The sequence below is a fragment of the Anabrus simplex genome, chromosome 14 (genome assembly GCF_040414725.1).
Source record: "Anabrus simplex isolate iqAnaSimp1 chromosome 14, ASM4041472v1, whole genome shotgun sequence".
Classification (NCBI taxonomy): domain Eukaryota; kingdom Metazoa; phylum Arthropoda; class Insecta; order Orthoptera; family Tettigoniidae; genus Anabrus; species Anabrus simplex.
The window spans coordinates 71,554,604-71,576,908 of NC_090278.1; the positions used below are offsets into that span (position 1 = coordinate 71,554,604).

General features: G+C 41.1%; 1 long non-coding RNA gene across 1 annotated transcript in view; it reads left to right on the forward strand.

Annotated features, from left to right (window-relative positions):
* Nucleotides 1-16,159, forward strand: part of LOC136885198 (uncharacterized) — a 386,625-nt gene extending 370,466 nt beyond the window's left edge. The window contains exons 2-3 of the long non-coding RNA XR_010861499.2: nt 11,450-11,608; nt 16,041-16,159. This is a non-coding gene — a long non-coding RNA (uncharacterized lncRNA). The remainder of the gene's footprint in view (nt 1-11,449; nt 11,609-16,040) is intronic.
* The last annotated feature ends 6,146 nt before the right edge of the window (nt 16,160-22,305 follow it).

Here is a 22,305-nt window from a genome sequence, read left to right on the forward strand (position 1 = left end):
ATCCATCCATCCATCCATCCATCCATCCATCCATCCATCCATCCATCCATCCATCCATCCATCCATCCATCCATCCATCCATCCATCCATCCATCCATCCATCCATCCATCCATCCATCCATCCATCCATCCATCCATCCATCCATCCATCACTACTAATCTGCATTCAGGCAGTCGCCCAGGTGGCAGATTCCCTGTCTGTTGTTTTCATAGCCTTTTCTTAAATGATTTCAAAGAAATTGGAAATTTATTGAACATCTCCCTTGGTAAGTTATTTCATTCCCTAACTCTACTTCCTATAAATGAATATTTCCCCCAGTTTGTCCTCTTGAATTCCAACTTTATCTTCATATTGTGATTTTTCCTACTTTTAAAGACACCACTCAAACTTATTCGTCTACCAATGTCATTCCACGCCATCTCTCCACTGACAGCTCGGAACATACCACTTAGTCGAACAGCTCGTCTTCTTTCTCCCAATTCTTCACAGCCCAAACTTTGCAACATTTTTGTAACGCTACTCTTTTGTCGGAAATCACCCAGAACAAATCGAGCTGCTTTTCGTTGGATTTTTTTCCAGTTCTTGAATCAGGTAATCCTCGTGAGAGTTCCATACACTGGAACCATACTCTAGTTGGGGTCTTTCGTTGGCTGAACGGTCAGCGTACTGGCCTTCGGATCAGAGGGTCCCGGGTTCGATTCCCGGCCGGGTCGGGGATTTTAACCTTAATTGGTTAATTCCAATGGCACGGGGCTGGGTGTATGTGTTGTCTTCATCATCATTTCATCCTCATCACGACGCGCAGGTCACCTACGGGTGTCAAATAGAAAGACCTGCACCTGGCGAGCCGAACCCGTCCTGGGATATCCCGGCACTAAAAGCCATACGACATTTCATTTTTTTTAACCAGAGACTTATACGTACGTATGCCCTCTCATTTACATTCTTACTACAACCATAAATACCCTCATAACCATATGCACAGATCTGTACAGATCTTTCCTTATGACTTTGGTTAATCCCTGCTACCCCCTGTGGGTGGGGGTGGTAGAATAACACCCACGGTATCCCCTGCCTGTCGTAAGAGGCGACTAAAAGGGGCCTCAGGGGCTCTGAACTTTGGAGCGTGGGTTGGCGACCACGGGGTCCTCAGCTGAGTCCTGGCATTGCTTCCATTTACTTGTGCCAGGCTCCTCACTTTCATCTATCCTATCCGATCTCCCTTGGTCAATTCTTGTTCTTTTTCGACCCCGACGCTATTAGGTTTGCGAGGGTTAGGGAGTCTTTCATGTTCATGCCCTTCGCGGCCCTTGTCTTACTTTGGCCGATACCTTCATTTTTCGAAGTGTCGGACCCCTTCCATTTTTCCCTCTGATTAGTGTTATATAGAGGATGGTTGCCCAGTTGCACTTCCTCTTAAAACAATAATCACCACCACCACCTCCCCTGCCTGTCGTACGAGGCGACTAAAAGGGGCCCAATGGGCTCTGAACTTTGGAGCGTGGGCTGGCGACCACGGGGACCGTTCCCCCTGTGGGTGGGGGCAGTAGAATAACACCCACGGTATACCCTGCCTATCGTAAGAGGCGACTAAAAGGGGTCCCAAGGGCTCTGAACTTTGGAGCGTGGGCTGGCGACCACGGGGACCGTTCCCCCTGTGGGTGGGGGCGGTAGAATAACACCCACGGTAACCCCTGCCTGTCGTAAGAGGCGACTAAAAGGGGCGCCAAGGGCTCTGAACTTTGGAGCGTGGCTTGGCAACCACGGGGCTCTTAGCTGAGTCCTGGCATTACTTCCACTTACTTGTGCCAGGCTCCTCACTTTCATCTATCCTATCCGACCTCTCTTGGTCAACACTTGTTCTTTTCCGACCCCGACGCTATTAGGTTTGTGAGGGCTAGGGAGTCTTTCATTTTCACGCCCTTCGTGGCCCTTGTCTTTCTTTGGCCGATATCTTCATTTTTCGAAGTGTCGGATCCCTTCCATTTTTCTCTCTGATTAGTGTTATATAGAGGATGGTTGCCTAGTTGTACTTCTCTTCAAACAATAATCACCAGCACCACCACTAATCCCTGCTATGAAATCCAAAACAATGCTGGAACACTTGTTGTGTGCGTTATTGTTGAGGAGATATTCCAATGTATTTACCTCTGTGACAGTTTTTGGATTCACGTAGTGCGTGACCCAGAAATGACTCCGGAAGTAAATGTTAGTTTTTTGTACATTGATCTGTTTTTTATAGGAATATGATAGGCTTATGTTAATTATTTTCATATTATGCTTAGTAGCAAAATAATATCACAAAAGACGAGGCTGAACGTAGGGTCGTCATCAGTAAAGCCCGGATTTTTATGCAGTAACAGATTAGATTGCAAAGTAATTTGATTAGTAGGAAGAGTCAGCCACTCGCTCTTCCATAATGTAGCAAGAGTAACATAAATTACAGGGGTTCTGATAGGCCGTACCCCTATGTTTTATGCAGACCCCATAGCATAATCGTTATGAAGGTAGAGTACATTTGCTACTCGCTTCAGTAAGTTTGCATTCTAACCTATTAATGCATAAAAATCCGGGCTCTAGTCATCAGATACTGAAGAGAAATCACCGTCACTGTCATCACTTTGTTTCAAATCATCAGTAATTCGTGCGGGATTCAGTGTCGTCCTAAATCTATTTCTTTTCCGTGCCACTGGTGTGTCAGAAGGTGAAGGCTCCATACCTAGCAAAAAGGTCGTAAACTTGCTTGTAAATATTATCTAAGGAAGATAATAAACATATCAATAACCACTCCAATAAATAAAAGTCTGAAAACTTACTTCAGCTTACCTGAGAGCGATGTAGAAAAGAATAGGTTACAAGAAATGTCAGAAAGGTGGTACCCCTCGTAGTAAATAACAATCTTCCATCTAAAGGCAGCAACATTGTAGGCTTCATTCACCGTAACCACCTAAGTGTTCCCGCGTAAAAATATAGCTTAGACAACAATCTAAACACAGAATGACCCGAAGAGATATGAATGGAAGATGCAAAAATAAATCCTCGGGTCACCGGTGGGCCGATCGAATCTAGCAGTATGTCTTGATCCTTTACTTCAATAACAATAATATGTTGCCATTAAACCAAACCCCACCGCTGCTCAGCCCGAAGGCCTGCAGATTACGAGGGGCCGTGTGGTCAGCACGACGCATCCTCTCGGCCGTTATTCTGGGCTTTCGAGACCGGGGCTGCCATCTCACTGTCAGATAGCTCCTCAATTCAAATCACGCAGGGTGATGGGATCTCGAACCAGCCCTCAGGTCGAGAGAAAAACCCCTGACTTGGCCGGGAATCGAACCTGGGTCCTCCGGGCGAGAGGCAGGCACGCTACCCCTTACACCACGGGGCCGGCAATATATTGCCATTACTTATCGGAAATTTGTAACTAGGACGTAGTTACTTACACCGGAATTTTAGGGAAGTTCGCACCGAGAGATAAGCATAACATGCTTCGGGATACATGGTGATCCGAACCTCAAGGAACGTGATAAGAAACACAAGCAAATAAATTAAAGGAATGAAATTTTTGACCTCTGCACTTAAGAACTCACCTCACAGTTTCGAATTGTAGAAATGGAAATGATGAAAGTACTGTAACATTGTCGGGAAACACGTGCCACACACATTAAAATATCGTTACCACCCAGAGATCATTATGAATGGATTGTATTGTGTTGTGTTATTATTTCGTGGTGTACACATAATGTAATACCAGTGGATACAAGTGTAATCTAATAACCATTATCACCACAATTGTGTATATAAAAGGCCGGTGCCACGAGCTATATTCTACATGAACCAACTCCAAGTAGCAACGATGAATTTCTCTATTGGTTTGAAGGGAATATCAGCGGGACTTGTCCTAACATACTTGATCGTTCTCCTCAATGCAGAAGTGAGTATAACCATCTCTGATTCATTATTTTCCCTTTGATGTGTACTTGTGGCAGTGGTACATATCCTTACGGAGTGCGTGGACCTGATCGATCTGCGCCGTAGTCTAGAACTTCCGAGTATCATCACTAAAGCCCGGATTTTTATGCAGTAACAGGTTAGATTGCAAACTAATAGGGAACATGCATGATCCGGGGTTTTAATTAAAAATATGCTAATCTGATTCAAAATTTCATGCAGAATTCAAAAATGAGATCAGAATGTACAAATAATAACTCCAAACATGATAAAAATCTACGAAAATGTCACGTCACGCAAGTACGCGATCTCATTGGTCTGACGTCATCGTACAGGTTGACTGAATTAGCAGACGAAATAACACATAGTGTGCTGTGAGAAGCAGGATACACTTCGCGTATTTCTACTTTACGTTAGTGTCTAGTATGGTTAAATTCGAGGTCTATACATTGGATAATAATCTGAGTGGTATATTTTAGACTTAAAATGAATCCTGCGCAGGCAGTGAGGCAGAAAACTTATAAATGGTGTAGAGTTCCGATGTGCAATAGCACATCGCATACCATACCAAACAAATTGTTTATAAATGTTCCAAAGACGCTAAAACTAGGGAGAAATGGATTTTGGCGAGCCGGAGAAATGCTGGTGATATATCGGAAAAGTCTACAGTTTATTTTTTTGAAGATTTTAACGTATGATGAATTTGTTTGAATTTTCAAATCACTTTTCCATGTCAGCTGTTCTAGTGGTAAAACTTTAAATTTTAATGTATGATGTTTTATTTAAATGCTTCAATTACATCTTGGAATATGAAAGTAATAAACAGTACATTAAATAATGCTGATTATTAAAGTATTCTCCAAACCTAACCTATGTTTTGGGTGATCCATGTCAAGATAATAAATCAAAGGGGTTATGAACCATTTTGACAGCTCTAATTCTACCAATATATCTTGGCATGGGACAGTTATGTATGTCTTTATTGAAGAGCTTAATTGGTAAAGAAATTTAGGCTATATCTAAATACTCTATAATGTAACAAAGAATAGGCGTGTACATCATGAAAGGAAACAACGTGAATTTAACAAATGTATAACTCTACACAAAACCAATGCTTGTCTGTTGGGGTCTTATAAGTTAACAATGCTCAGTTATAATAATTATCATAATATTAATGAAATAAATAACATAATTGCACACAGGTGAAAATAGTGATGTAGGTGTTTAAAATATTATCCAACTTAGCCTAAGTTTCAGGTTATACAAGCCAAGTCAATAAACCGAAGGGTAAAAATACCGCGCGAGTTGGCCGTGCGGTTAGGAGCGCGCAGCTGTGAGCTCGCATCCGGGAGATAGTGGGTTTTGAACCCCACTGCCGGCAGCCCTGAAGATGGTTTTCCGTGGTTTCCTATTTTCACACCAGGCAAATGCTGAGGCTGTACCTAAGGCCACGGCCGCTTTGTTCCCATTCCTAGGCCTTTCCTGTCCCATCGTCGCCATAAGACCTATATGTGACGGTGTGACGTAAAGCAAACAGCAAAAAAAAAAAAAAAAAGTCACAGCACCCAAAGACATTCCTGTATTGAGCGACTAAAATGTCACCAGGACACTTTTCTTTCCTGATATGCTCAGCTTGTTAAAAGCCAAATGTAATTAATGTTATTGGCTTCACGCCCCGCTAACTACTTCTACGATTTTCGGAGACGCCGATGTGCAGGAATTTAGTCCTGCAGGAGTTATTTTACGTGCCAGTAAATCTACCGACACGAGGCTGACGTATTTGAGCACCTTCAACTACCACCGGACTGAACCAGGATCGAACCTGCCAAGTTGGGGTCAGAAGGCCAGCACCTCAACCGTCTGAACCACTCAGCCCAACTTGTGAAAACTAGATGAAGTCATATTTATCTTTATCATGTTTAACTTTTTCCCTCCACAAAGATATTTAATTATCTTTCATGGGCCCGGGAAATGGGTAGGCCAGTTGCCCCAACACCACAGAAGCGGACTAGTACTAAAATGCTACCTATATGTTTATGTTAGTGCTGAATTCCGATTTCTTACTTTACTAATGCTGAAAGCCCGAAAATGTAATGTTATTCTTTAATAGGGGAATCAGTCTAGAAGGAAATGTTGAAAGTGATGTGAAATCTATCCAGGTTCGTTGTTATCCTAATACTATGGTTTACAGTACATTGCACGTATAGAAGAACGCCACTTACAAACTTGCTTGTTATCCGCTAATTTCTGCGGCCACAAAAGTCACATTTTTCAAGAATGATGACATCTACACATGGTAGATTGTCTGACTGTGCTGTTTTGAACCTTTCTTCTGTCATTTCGAAGTTATTCGCGATCATGAATAATAAACAATCGGCTTTTAGCAACGGCTGATGCACAACGGCTGGCAGAGCTCCATGCGGTACTGGATCGTGACGTCACAGCGCGCCGCTTACGTCAGAGGCCGTTTCACTCGCCTTGCGGAAAGGCACTATTAAATATTTTTTAATGGTAGAAAACAAGGCAACATACCACAATGTAATACGTTTACGTACTATTTCATTGGTGTACTTTTCAAAAAAAATATTTTTGAAAATGATGCATGTTCCCAATTTGTTTAGAAAAAAGTGTCGGCCACCCGCTCTTCCATAATGTAGCAAGAGTAACATAAATTATAGGGGTTCTGATGGGCCGTACCCCTAAGTTTTATGCAAACCCCATAGCATAATCGTTGTGAAGGTAGACTGTACTTGCTATTCGCTACAGTAAGTTTGCATTCTAACCTATTAATGCAGAAAAATCCGGGCTCTAGTAATAGTGATTTTTTTTCTGTGACTTGATCCATTTTCTGTGGTTCCTTTTTTAATCCAAATTCCATTTTCGTACTTCGGGCCGACATTTTTTGAGAATTTTGCTCTCTTGTGTTTTATTTATGACCTGCCACCAGGTATTACAGTTTTGAATGTCTCTGGTTTTACGACTATTTTGTATTGTAGCAATTTTGCCTTTTTATACAGCATTTTTGTTCCAGGTGATTTTGTGAGCTCTTTGCGGTTTAGTAATAGTTTCTTTATTTGCTTCCTGATTTCTCCATGATGGCTAAAGAATTTCGCTTAGATACTTCTGTGGTACCTGGAAGATATTTCCGAATTTGGTGATTTTGATAGTTTTTAAAGCCGGCCCCGTGGTGTAGCGGTAGGGTGCCTGCCTCTTACCCGGAGGCCGCGGGTTTGATTCCCGGCCAGGTCAGGAATTTTCACCTGGACCTGAGGGCTGGTTCGAGGTCCACTCAGCCTACGTGATTAGAATTGAAGAGCTATCTGACGGTGAGGTAGCGGCCCCGATCTAGAAAGAAAAGAAGAACGGACGAGAGGATTCGTCGTGCTGACCACACGGCACCTCGTAATCTACAGGTCTTCGGGCTGAGCAGCGGTCGCTTGGTAGGCCAAGGCCCTTCAAGGGCTGTAGTGCCATGGGGTAATAGTTTTTAAAAGTTTTAATAGGTGATCTTACCTAACCTTATCCCCCTGTGGGTGGGGGCGGTAGAATAACACCCACGGTATCCCCTGCCTGTCGTAAGAGGCGACTAAAATGGCCCCAGGGGCTCTGAACTTTGGAGCGTGGGTTGGCGACCACGGGGCCCTCAGCTGAGTTCTGGCATTGCTTCCACTTACTTGTGCCAGGCTCCTCACTTTCATCCCCCTGTGGGTGGGGGCGGTAGAATAACACCCACGGTATCCCCTGCCTGTCGTAAGAGGCGACTAAAAGGAGCCTCAGGGGCTCTGAACATTGGAGCGTGGGTTGGCGACCACGGGGCCCTCAGCTGAGTCCTGGCATTGCTTCCACTTACTTGTGTCAGGCTCCTAACTTTCATCTATCCTATATGACCTCTCTTGGTCAAATCTTGTTCTTTTCCGACCCCGACGCTATTAGGTTTGCGAGGGCTAGGGAGTCTTTCATTTTCACGCCCTTCGTGGCCCTTGTCTTTCTTTGGCCGATATCTTCATTTTTCGAAGTGTCGGATCCCTTCCATTTTTCCGTCTGATTAGTGTTGCACCATCCTGAGGGGGTTTCTTTCTTTTTTTTAAAAAAATGCTTATTTTCATCATTTACAAATTGATATTCTGTCACTATCACGCGTTTCTTCTGATGTTATAACGTTAGCAATCGCACGTAAGTTCCAAATATATATCAGCTCAAAATAGCCATATCAAATATATATAGTTCCTTAAATGAGAAATATTGGTCACCTTGACCATGTCATTTGGTTAAAATATTCAAATAACACCTTTAAATTAAATGTAGGTATCGTGTAAAGAATAATTATTAATCGTAGTTCAAACAAAAATTATACCTAACATGATTTATGATTTTAACCATATCCAATCAGATATCAAAAATTCCGTAGGAATGCATTTGGTAACCTATTTTATTTAATTGTGGTAGAGATTTAAATTATGAAATTGTTCTATGAATTAAATACATTCTTTCAAATAATATTCAGTACAACGTTGATATACTCTCTATGAAGACAACAAGTTTCCCTTCTTTTATTTCTTATTTGGATATTTAATCTGAAGACAGTTTACGGTAACCCATATACGAAATCTGCGATGTATTTCATTGTATTCGTGTACCACTAACCCAATATATCTCGCATTACCATATTAATATCTTGCCGCATATGTCAAACATCACCATTGGCCAGTAATACGCCGTATTTACCGCCAAAATTATCCATAAGCATATCTATCTCTCCATTTACCAATATTAATTACCATAATATAACATTATTCATTCCCACAAACATATCTCAGCGAATAATTATTCGTAAATCCACATCAACATGCCACTCAAATCATAACTTCCCTACGTAAACATTTGTCATTTCCAACAAAACGGCAAATCATCTTAACATATCATTAATGTACTGCAATGGTATACTTTTGGGTTAGATTTCACATATAATACACATAAACACGTTAACCTGAAAATGAAACACATATATAAACCAAACAAGTTAATATTTACTCACATGTCATCGCGTCGTAACAGCAACCAGAAATTAGTTACTCAGAAATCAACTATCTTCTTTAAAAATATTAAATTTGGGATACGTCTCTTTGTATACGATGTTTCAATCCCATAATGGTTGAAAATCACACTCTAAATCTCTCCTTGTTCAATTATAAACATTCCTATATTATGACATTGATTGTAAACTCTGGAAGAAATACCTACTCCCATATTAATAAATCAACAAGGACAATCTCATTGCAAAGATGGCATCGACTGAGATTTTATCACGAAGAACTACGTAAAAACAACATACCAATGTTCACTACAAATATATGAATACTACATCTACGACACGTTAATTTCAAGATAATAAAGTAATTCTTTGGAACTTAGCTTGCGATCACTGACGTTAGATGACTGGCTTTGGCTTCGATGTTGTCACCTTGGGACTGCGTAGATCGTCTCCAACATCCGTTACGTCACCATCAGGTTGTAGTTTTGGGACCCGGGATAGTAGAAACAGCTGGGCGGTCCACGTCGGAAAGTCGGCTCCATCTCCGATTTAGCCTCTCATGTTGTAGCCGTCAGTCATATGTGAAAGAAACATTTCCAAAATGGCAATTAATTTCACGTCCATACTCTTGAGAATGAGAATCTAGTTTATGTCTTTGATTCAGGTTATTAAGACAGTAATTCAATGTTAATTCCTTGCGGCAGTTTAACAGGTAAAAATCATCAAGTTAGCTTTCTAAAAATTTCTTTTGTCCAGCTAATCAACCTATAATGCGTTAAACTCGACTTGATTTCTCGTAACGGCCTTCGGTCAATACTCCGACTACTGTTCGGATATTTTTCTACTTGCTCTGATTTTCCGTCACGATATTTGTTCAAATATAGGTGTGATTTAAATATTTCTTCGCTGTGCAGGTTCTTCAGCTCGTAATAACTGCAATATCTCCCTTCTTCTTTATGCGAGGATTATTTTTTTCTCGTGGATAAATTTACGTAATTTTGCGTAACAGATTTTTTTATTGTTCACCTACTTCTTCTTTTTTAACAATTTTAAAAACCTTCTATTTTTTTTATCACGGCCGCATAGATCCTTTATAACTTTCCGTCTCACTCCGTAACCTAGGCATACTCAATTCGCCAAATAAACATCTTTGCCGTCACGTGCATGGCCTTCTTGATTTTATACGTTCGTATTATATATATATTCCGAAATCACGGCCTATTTCACTTAATATATGCGTTCTTTTCAGATGTGTGGCCCAATTACGTAATCTTCGCGATCTCATTACCGTGCATGGCAAACTTTTAATGTCGTATGACAACCTTTATTCCGATATCAGGATGATGAAAACGGTACAGTGTTATATAGAGGATGGTTGCCTAGTTGTACTTCCTCTTAAAACAATAATCACCACCACCACCATTACCTAACCTTATGTATGCTGAGTTCAAATTTGCTTTCCATTTCCCCATATCACGTAAGGCGGTTTCACAGTACTGTAGCCTCATCATTTTTTTAATATCATGATTTTGATCACCTTTCACTAAATTCTGACACTCCTTAAAGATCTGCAACAAATTGTCTTAACAGGTGACCGTGAATGACTTGCCAGCAAAAAATTTTTTTTTCAGAGATCTAAGATGATACAGGTGATTGTAAATAATTATAACACACTGAATTCAGGTTTTCTTACAGTATACAAAACATCCAATACAATATCATATTGTTGAGGTTGTATTTTATTTTCACTTAGGGGTGCATTACCCCCCCTACTGACCTAGTATTTTTTTCAGATAGTACGTCATAATATTATGTATTTTACCAATTGTTATGACTGACGATTTTTTTGTATGTGATAAAATTATTTTCATATTTCCGTAAATTTGCATAATATAAGAATTTGGGATTTCTTTTCTTTATTGATATCTTGTAAACGGTTCAGGATAAATCATTTCTGTTTTTTCTCCACTGAATTCTATACACTAATATGAGTGATTTTCATGTATTTAGATGCCCCGTAAAACATTTGAAACATGATGATATGAACTCATATTTCTTTACATTTACATTAAATCTCGAACATCGATACATATAAAATATATAATTTCATAAAATCTGTACGTGTTACGACAAAATGGTTGGTGTTTTCGAAATCAGGACTTCGTTCCCATATGAACCACCTATTTTCACCAAAATCGGGAAATCATTACAGGCTAGTGTAATCGAATGTTTATTTAGTTCCTCCCATGCACTGTGTCTTTTGAAATGAAATTTGGAGTCTGTTTTTGACCGCTATTTCATGAAGTTGTTCTATCGAATGGATTGCTTCTTGTCTGTTGTTGGAAATGATTGCAAGGTAATTTGCAAAAGCTAAGCAATCGGGGTGTATTTCTTTGTCAAGAAGTCTGCCAATGTTTATCCCTTCAGTTTGTATCATTATTATTGTTATTATTATTATGCTGCTGCAGCGTGATTACGAGATCCTAGTGAAGGACATGGATTGGTGCATCAGTTCCGAAGAGTCCATATTCCAGATCACCAAACTGAAGGCCATTAAGTGCGGCGACAACCGGTATTGTACCACGGTGGAAGGAGACCTGAATATAGATTTTCCGGAAGATGCTACGGTAAGTATGAAGGATAATATCTTTATCAGGTGTAGTACTCGTCATTGACATAATTATTATTCTTTTTTTCAGTATAACTGCATCGTTTGTGCAGAGTTTCTTCTTCCATACGAGTCTGTCGTGTACTATATCCTTCTCAAATACGTGCAGCTCCATGCTGGTTTTCTGGGACGTCTTCTACTCCTTTTTACTGTTTATGACATTTCCAGCATCCTCCTTCCTACATACGAGGGGCGTACTATATTGTTTTACACTTTATTTTTTGTACGTCCGGGTATAGTTCACATTTCGCGTTTGAAGGTGGTGACGTGTACCTAGTGTCTTGTTCCACCGTTTGGTAGCAACACGCGCACAGGGGCCAACGAATACACTCACCATAGCCATTTCATAACAACACTGTTAGCGGAGGAGCAGACAACATGGAAAGCAACCGTCAGGGACAGCGCTATACGACTTGGTTCCTATGGAAAGAAGGCGTGGCCACTGCAGAAATTCATCGGCGCTTGGTGGCAGTCTGTGGAGAACATGCGCCGTCACGGGAAGCAGTTCACAACTGGGTGGAAGTTTGGAAAACAGGGTGCTCATCGGTGGACAAGGGAGCTAGTTCTGGAAGGAATATGACAGTGTCAACACCAGACAACATTGCCCGGTCGAACAGGCCATCCAAGGAAACAAATGCATCACATATACGGAAATGGATGCAGCCACGGAAATTAGCCGAACACCCTACAGCGGATCATGCACGGCCACTTACCATTGGGGAAGGTGTCATCCACGTGGGTGCCTAGACTCGTGTCTGCAGTCGAAAAGCAGAGGCGTGTGGACGTGTGCAGAAAACTTTTGCAACGCCATGATCAAGATCCAGACAACTTCATGGCTAGGCTTGAGGACTGATGATGAGAATGGCTCCATTACCATGAGCCACAAACGAAACAGCAATCGATGCAATGGAAGCATAAGGGCAGTCCAACGCCAAAGAAATGTCGAGCAGTGATTATTACTTGTTCGGGAACATGAAGAAACTTCTGCGTAGTCGCCGTTTTGCGGATTTTGCAGAACTGAACACAGCTGCCAAGGCATGGGTACGCAGCACTCCGAAAGAATGGTTTCAGAAAGATCTGGAGAGACTGACACGTCGATGGCAAAAGTGCGTACGGTTACAAGGAGATTATGTTGAGAAAGTGGACGTAACAACTGATGTGTAATGTCCTTCATTTGGATAGAAAAAATAAAGCGTGAGACAGTATAGTACGCCCTTCGCATTTCTACGTGAGCCCAGATTTCCTGAAATTTTCGGATTCTTGAACCACTTTCAGCCTTCGTCTCACAACTTGGTTTCGTACTTTATCAAGCCTTGTCTGTCCAGTGCTGCAAATATCGTTATTCCCACCGTATTTTCTTATTATAGATAAGGTTTTTTCTCCGTAAGTTAAAGCTGTTCTGACGGCTGTCTTGTGGATTTTCCATTTCAGTTTGTCTAGCAACTCACTAGACACATTCTTCCATTTCCACCATGGGAACTGTATTCTAATTTCTACCTTGTTTCCCCAATTAGCCTTCATGTTGGAAAAATTAATCAAGGTATCTGAATTTCTTAGTCACTGAGATATACGTTCTACTTTTCTTCACACCTCTCATATGAACTATGTCTTCGTTCTCCTTATCCTTATTCCTCTACTTTCCAGAACCTCTCTCTATTCTTACAGCCATTTCTCTGTACAGAACACCAGGTCATCAGGGAACGTTACCAACCGTACTGCCTCTTTCCTTACACCCTCACTAAACACATTCATAAGTATTGTAAATAATAAGGGACCGAGAACAGAACCTTGAGGAACGGCTAACAAAAAATATGGTTGTCGTCCCACCTACCCATCTGATTATCGTTCGTCTCTTCTCTGGCACCAGCTATCGTCACTGGCATATCCAGATTTCTGATCTTCGCACACTACCATATGGATTCTCATGGCCAATAAAGACCATGTCCTACATGCACTTTTCTACTTGTCGGTGACATTAGGATCATTTGTATCAATAAATACTGTATTTACTCGAACCTAATGTGCACCCCAAATTCAAAATGCTTGCTATAAAAGAAATATTTGCTGGAGATTGAAATGCTCATATGCAAAATTTAATTTTACTGCCTACAACAATGAGTTCCATTTATGGAATTTAATTTTATTACCAGTATTACAATATACTAGTACTATTTATTGCATGCTATTTATTTATTTATTTAGAAGACTCTTCCAAGCACTTAAGCTGCTCTGATTGACAGAATATACTAAAAATCTTGGTACAAAAGATTATAAATAATGAAACCTGATATGAGCTTGATCCAGTGTGTTTCTTTCATTGATATATCTAAGTCTCATCTTTGGTAATATGAAAGTGACTGGGGATGACTGATGCCATTCCACATGCAGCCAGTTCCTGTTATGAATGAAGTGAAAGTATCTCTTGAAGGCACATTTCAGTGGGTTTGACAGACTGATATGTAATAGCAGTTTCTGACTCGGTAAGGAAAGTAACACGAAGTTAACTCAGTCCTCATTTCTCTAGCATACTTCTTTGTCCGTTACGGTCTTCTAAAGACTACGAGCCAATTTCATTGCCCCATCATCCTTTGTTGTTCCTTCTTCTTCCTCCAATACTCCTTCATCTTCTCACTATGGCTCCTTGTCCTCTTCTCGGACCATTTTGAGCCTGCTTTCTCTCCCTTTCGACCTTCCATTTTGAACACTTTCTTTCTAAAAATCTCTTCTCTCTGTTTCTTCTTCTTCTTCTTCTTCTCCTATAGTGTTTCTTTCCAAATCTTTCTTGACTTTATGATACCAGGTTGATGTTGACTTCTTGTTCCAAAGACATTTGAAGATGATCTCTTTGGTTAACCTGTTGTCATCCATTCTGTATGAATGTTCAGAAAATTGTTAATCACCTCTTCCTTATTGTTTATGTTATGTTTTCTATGTTATGAAATATTTCATCTTTACTTCTTGATTTCCAGAGTTCTGTAGTTCTTAGCGGACCGAGTATTTTCTGTATAACTTTTCTTTCCAGTACTTCTAATTTATTCAGCCTGTAATTCAGTACTAGACACTCACACGCGTTTAGGCATTCCGGTTTGACTACTGTGTTGTAGTGTTGTATTTAGAGGTTTTTAGATAACCTTGTGTATAATTTCTTCTACAGCGGGTTTTTCTAAATTGATTTCTGGAATGATTTCTCCCAAATATTCTTCTTCTTTTCGTTTTGGTTATCTGAGGACCACGTTAATTCGTATCAGCTTCGTTTCTTGTGGTCTCTCTCCTTGTCCAATATTCTTTCATTCTCATAATTTGCCCCCCCCCCTGTGGGTGGGGGCGTTAGAATAACACCCACGGCATCCCCTGCCTGTCGTAAGAGGCGACTAATAGGGGCCCCAGGGGCTCTGAACATTGGAGCGTGGGTTGGCGACCACGGGGCCCTTAGCTGAGTCCTGCCATTGCTTCCACTTACTTGTGCCAGGCTCCTCACTTTTATCTATCCTATCCGACCTCCCTTGGTCAACTCTTGTTCTTTCCGACCCCGACGCTATTAGGTTTGCGAGGGCTAGGGAGTCTTTCACTTTCACGCCCTTCGTGGCCCTTGTCTTCCTTTGGCCGATACCTTCATTTTCGAAGTGTCGGACCCCTTGCATTTTTTCTCCCTGATTAGTGTTATATAGAGGATGGTTGCCTAGTTTTACTTCCTCTTAAAACAATAATCACCACCACCACCCTTCGTGGCCCTTGTCTTCCTTTGGCCGATACCTTCATTTCTCGAAGTGTCGGACCCCTTGCATTTTTTCTCCCTGATTAGTGTTATATAGAGAATGGTTGCCCAGTTGTACTTCCTCTTAAAACAATAATCACCACCACCACCACCACATAATTTGCAACCTTCTTCGTTCTTATGTCCATGATGATTTTTTTCTGGTCCTAGTTCTGTCCTGAAAACCTGTGCAAGCCTGAATTTTTTATTTAAATATCACTCTGTTGTATATCTCCAGTCCCTGTATTCCAATGTCTTCTAGATCCCTTTGTACCTCTCGGATCCAGCGTACTTTGGTTCTCTTGTTCACGTTCCTTCTTTTCCGTATGATCTGCGAGATTTTCTCTATCTTCGTACACAGTTCTTGGTTCGCTCGTCTTCTAAATTGAGCGTCCTCTGTTCTTCGCGGTCCCAATATCTTCCTGAGAATCTTTCGTTTCACCATTTCTAATCTCTTAAGTAGTCCTGTTCTTACTAGGTTAAGAGTTTCTGCTGCCTATCAGGCTTCAGGGTGGATCACTGCCCGGTAATATCTCAATTTTGCATTAATCGAAATATTATTCTTATTGTAGATGTTCATAGCTAGTTTACATTTTATTATTGTAGTCATGACTGTATTCACTTATCTTCATTTCAGTGCGAAGTCCAAGGTTTTGAGAGGTACGGCAATGACTATGGTAGAAGCACCCTTAATCTCCCCGCCACGAAATGTTGTGATCTGATAGCTAACGACACCTGCTTCTATCCCACTGTGGTTGAGAAGAGCAACCTGCCTACAGCTTGTCCAATAGCAGCGGTAAGTACAACTTGATATTCTAAAATTATAACAAATTTTCTATTCCCAAGAGAAAAATTAGAAAAAGGTATGACTATTCTTGAAAAGTAGCTCATATATTAAATATATAAAAAAATAGAAAATGATCAAGCTAAATTTGTAAGATTTCTGTATCTCTAAACCCAGTGAAAAATATGCGGCATATAATGATTTAACAATACGTGCCAGGCTCCTCACTTTCATCTATCCTATCCGACCTCGCTTGGTCAACTCTTGTTCTTTTCCGACCCCGACGCTATTAGGTACGCGAGGGCTAGGGAGTCTTTCATTTTCATGCCCTTCGTGACCCTTGTCTTCCTTTGGCCGATACCTTCATTTTTCGAAGTGTCGGTCTCCTTCCATTTTTTCCCCTCTGATTAGTGTTATATAGAGAATGGTTGCCTAGTTCTACTTTCTCTTAAAACAATAATCACCCCCGCCACTTACGGATGCGAGCACACAGCTGCGCGCCCCTAACCGCACGGCCAACTCGCCCGGTCATTAACGAGTTTAAATACCTAGGGAACATTGAATTCTGAAAGGTAAAGCAGATAACCGAGAATAACTACACCAAATAAACCTGTATGCACCGTTAGGAAGTAACATAAATAATTTAATGACACATGTACTTTCGATTATTACATATTAATCTGTATCACTTTTATTAAAATATTTTGATATGGTTATAGTTTACAACTTAACTTTAAATACTTGAATACTATATTTTGGACTGCGTAATAAAGAAAAGATAACTATTTTAAAGAATACGTGGACCTCGAACGGATGGCTTCGACTAGACAACACTGCACGGCCAGCGTTGCCAATCTCCGCTCAGAGGTGACCGACTCTCGACAATCTGCGCCACTGGTTTGGTGTACATTCAGTGAGTTTCTCCCATCGGTTGGCCGGCAGGAGTGCCCAGCTTATCTGCCTCCCGTTGACTCATCACTGCCCGCTCCACGGTATAGCAACAACGACAATACTTCGCTCACTTTAGCCCCAGGGGCTCTTAACTTTGGAGCGTGGGTTGGCGACCACGGGGCCCTTAGCTGAGTCCTGGCGTTGCTTCCACTTACTTGTGCTAGGCTCCTCACTTTCATCTATCCTATCTGACCTCTCTTGGTCAACTCTTGTTCTTTTCCGACCCCGACGCTATTAGGTTTGCGAGGGCTAGGGAGTCTTTCATTTTCACGCCCTTCGTGGCCCTTGTCTTTCTTTGGCCGATACCTTCATTTTTCGAAGTGTCGGATCCCTTCTATTTTTTTTCTTTCTGATTAGTGTTATATAGAGGTTGGTTGCCAAGTTGTACTTCCTCTTAAAACAATAATCACCACCACCACCATCGCTCACTTTATCCGTGCATGACTTGAGATAATTAAAATTAACAAAATAAGTAATTAAGAATTATGACAGGAGATGCTGGAAATGTTCTCCTTATATGGTTTCAATTTTAACATTTTCGCAGACCACCAAATAAACCTGTATGCACCGTTCGGAAGTAACAGAAATAATTAAGGACACAGGCATTTTCGGATTACATATTAATCTGTATCAGTTTTGTTAAAATATTTTTATATGTTATGGTTTACAACTTAACTTTAAATCCAGGCATCTTGTTCAAGTTGTCTTAGAGGGATTTTATAGGGGTATGTTCTAACCTTTCTGTGATTTAATTGACTTTTTCCTCGTTAAGTACACGTTTTTTTAACACTTCGCTTCTTATCGTGTAAAGAACCCGTTCCTCTCAATTTGTTTACAAATCGCCTAACGACTTCCCTGTAATACTCTGTTTTCACATAATTATCGTACATAAATACCCCTACCTAATTATGATAATTATACCCTGAAGTAACACTTCACAACTCGAGAACAGTTAGAGCGACAGATCAACCCTTAATACACGTTCTAAACACGGACCTGAACTGCGAAGTGCGGGCATTCCAGAGTTGCCAACTATTAAGTTCAAATTCCCCCATATCACTTCTAAAATCTCTCTAAATGAAACAATAACACCCCAAAATAATAATAATAATAATTGGAGAAAAAAGAGCGCAAAATTGTGAGAGGAATCTTGGGATCAAACTACAGAAATGGAATTCATCAAAAGAGATCCAACGAGGAAGTCTGCAGCAAAATATAGAAAATTACCGACACAATCCGAAAAAGACGGGCGCGATTTTACGGTCATCTGAAAATAATGGACGGAAGAAAGTTAACTAAAGAGATCTTTCACTTTTTTTTATTCAAAGCCCGAAACTACAATTCCTTGGTTTAGAAATACCAAAGAAGACCGGCAAATGCTACATATCTCAGCTGAAGACGCCCTTAACAGAGATCGCTTCCGCAAGAAAACATTGACGAACGGGCTAAACCGAGACGAGCAACTGCCCCTTGGACAGAGGAGCGTAAGCAGGCCCATTCACAAAGAATGAGGGAAATTTGGGCTCTAAAGAAGGCCAAGTTCAGTGTCAAATGAAACAAGACTTAACGTGGTCCTTGATGGCCTCAGCGAATAATAATAATAATAATAATAATAATAATAATAATAATAATAATAATAATAATAATAATAATAATAATAATAATAATAATAATAATAATAACACTATCATTATTCACAATCAGGATAAATCACTCCACAGAATTATTCACATGTCACAGATATCGCGTTACTTTGTTAACACAGCACGCAAATGACCTTACCATTGCACAGTGAAAACTGCATGGAGTTACGTTATCAGACTGCTACGTGCACGTACTATGGGCATTTCCCTCCTACATGACGTTTAGTCTACAAGCGGAGCAATTAACTATGTGCGAGACCCGAAGTGCTTAATTCCTCTTAACATCTACCAGAAACGCTCCTGCAGTTACCGAGAGATATGCAATGCATGTCTCCAATGTTTTGATGAGTCAACGTGAGGCAGATAAGCTCGGCGGCCTGCCAGCCAACCGATGAGAGGAACTCATTGTAGATGACGAACATTGGTTACCATCGTTATAATGGTGTCGGGAAATGATGATAATTCCTGATAGATCAAAAACATATCCAATTTAAAAGTGGACTCAAGTCCTTTCTGCAATCATCAATTCATACAAATTGTATTCCTTCTCCTGACAGGGCCAATATTCCGTGGAAGATTACGTCCTAGACGTCTCGTGTCTCCCTGACTCTATCCCTGGCTCTGACCAATGGAGGTTCGATGCTCTGGTAAAGGATGGCGAAGGCAACGTGAAATACTGCATCCAGCTCTTCATCCAGTTCGAGAAATTGGACGATTAATAAGCAGTTCTATTGGTTATTGGTTCATCTGCACTGTCAGTAATGTATATGTTTTAAATAAAGGTATTCTCACTTCTATTTTCAGTGTTATTTCCTTTGTTTTATGGGCCAGACTTCATCTACAGGGTGTCCCAAACTGAACGCACAGTGTTTTATACTCTGGGCTACGGCAGCTGGAATATGTGAGGTGCGCGTGTAGTTCTTGACCCTACAAGCAGTCTGTACGTGCTCTATCTGGCCAGCATGAGTCGCCAGTTGTTCAACTTAATGGTCGTGTGAACAGTCGTAACTCTCGCTATTGGTGTACAGATAATCCTAATGGTGTTCACGAAGTCCCTCATTATGATAGGAAGATTGGTGTTTGGTGTGCTGTTAGTGCAAGACGAATAATTTGGCCTATTTTCTTCGAGACGACAGTAAATGCAGAAGAGGTATCAAGATTACATTTTGATGCCGTTCCTCCATCACTGGGTTATTCATGCTATCCGTTTGTACTGAAGATTTCAACTTACAAAAGTTGTAAATAAAATAGTGGCATTACAGTTAGAATGCAATATTTAATGAACGAACAAGTACACCTGCATTACTGTAGTCACCCGCCAAGTCTGTTAACTTTTGCCAAATGTCGGGAAGCCGTTGAGGACCGTGGCAAGGTGTTCTCTGTTGATAACAGCAATGGAGCGCCCTACCTCGGGGAATACAGATGTAATGCCAGAAAATCGGTCGCCTCGGAAGCGATTCTTTATAAACAGGTCGAAGTCACAAGGATTCATGTCCGGTGAGTACGGAGGGTATTCTAAGACCTCCTAATACCACTGTTGCAATAAGAGCTTGACATTGTTTGTGAGATGATAACGCACGAAAGGGCGATCGACCCGCAATAAACATGGACGTTTGCGCCGCACAGCCGGACACAGTTGTCGCTCCAGAAATCCCTCGGGCACAGCATGCGTAAGAATAACACCATCGTAGTCGTATGCCACAATCAGTATAAGCTTCATCCGACTGGGTTCCTGTCGAAATTTCTGTGGACGTGGCGTACCTGGGTGACGCCATTCATTCTATTGACGCTTTAATTCAGGCTTGTACACTCGTACCCACGTCTCATCAATGGCGACAATACGCTGCTGAAATGCGTCTCGTTCGTTGCGATATCTGTCCAGGTGGATGCCAGCCAGTGCATACCGGTGCCATTTCTGTACGTCGGTGAGTTGATGTGGTACCCAACGGGGGGCAACTTTCCTCATTTTAACATATTTTGTCAGTATGTTCCACACTGTTTGATGGCTCAAGCCAACCTCTACGGATAATTCTTGGGCAGTCCATCGATGGTCTACGGAAACGAGACCACTCACGATGTAAATCTGATCTTGCGGCGCAAATCTGCAGTCTCTTTCCGACCCGCACGAAACGCCTTGACCCATCGTGCAGCCATCTTATGTGGTAATGCATTCTCGGCACAGGCCCATAATCCTTGATAACATTCTGATGCATTTTTGCCACAGGCAACCTCGATTGCAATCAACGAACGCTGATCACCTTTTGAAGACATGCTTTAGAGCGGTGAAAATGACACTCTTCACTTCAACGCCACACAGCAACGACAATTCCAACTGGATGCCCGATCTCCTGCGAGTGTCTGGACTACGTTGCTACTACTTTAATTACACCCCCCGCACGTTGGTAGTACTGCAACAATAATGAGTATCTTGAGGAAAGGTACCTTACATTCATTCATTTATACATTTCAGGTGCGTATGTATTTTTATGATGACCGGGTGCCTCTCATTCGTCCAGCCCTCCGAAAACTTTAATTTCCTAAAAAGCCAAATGGACATAGTGCCCCCGCCCCACATAAATATTTCCCACTAGCTGATGTACCCGGGCTTCGCTACGGAATTCTATATTGTATACAGAGTTGAAGGTTAGGTAGTGTACACGTTGTGAGCAAGATTGTATTAAATTGCATAGTTCTTAACGTTACCCTAGAAATGCGACGGAGAAATCACCAAACGTCTTCATATGAAGACTGCGTTAGGGAATTTTCATTGTAATGGTAGGCCCGCTTGCCTACCATCAATCACAATCAGGTTGGAGAATTTCATTATAATGTCAGACACTTACTCTCCACCTGCCTGTTTACATCATCTAAAAGACTTTCTGGGTGGTTTTCCCAACTGAAATGAACATAGGTCATTACAATGACGTTAGTAGGAATGGCGCGAGTAAAAGCAATAATTTCACATGAAATACCCAATGAAATGAAAAACAACACATTTTCTGTCTTCTAACGAACAGTACTACTCTGCCGATCTAACAGTCAAAAGGCCGCAGACAGCCGTGGTCCGTGAGCACTCTTAGTCTTTTCTCCGTGGGGGGTGGGGTTCGAATAGTGGAGTGTCCCAGGGCAAAACCTATGGCCTTTTACTAATCTGTTTCCTAGAAATACCCGATGAGGCGGAAAATCTCAATTCACTATACTGGCGGCGAAAAAATCTATCTGACTTGGAGGCAATTTTTTCCTCTAAGCCAGAGGAGAAACACCCTTTTCACTGCTAATTTTGAATAAAATGAATGTAGAATTTAATAAAAGTGAAGAGGAAGAAGCTCTTTTTAAGAAACGGCTCTTTCCAGGGCTGAATTTTGAGTTATTTAGTGAACTGTGGTGCTATATTTAGGAATGTGCCTAAAGTGTAATTTTTCACCAGGTCATACTATTACTGCTACTATTACTACTACTACTACTAGGTGATCCTCTGCCTTAAGTGTGCACACTGCTCATTCAAAACAGCGCGCCAGAGTAGG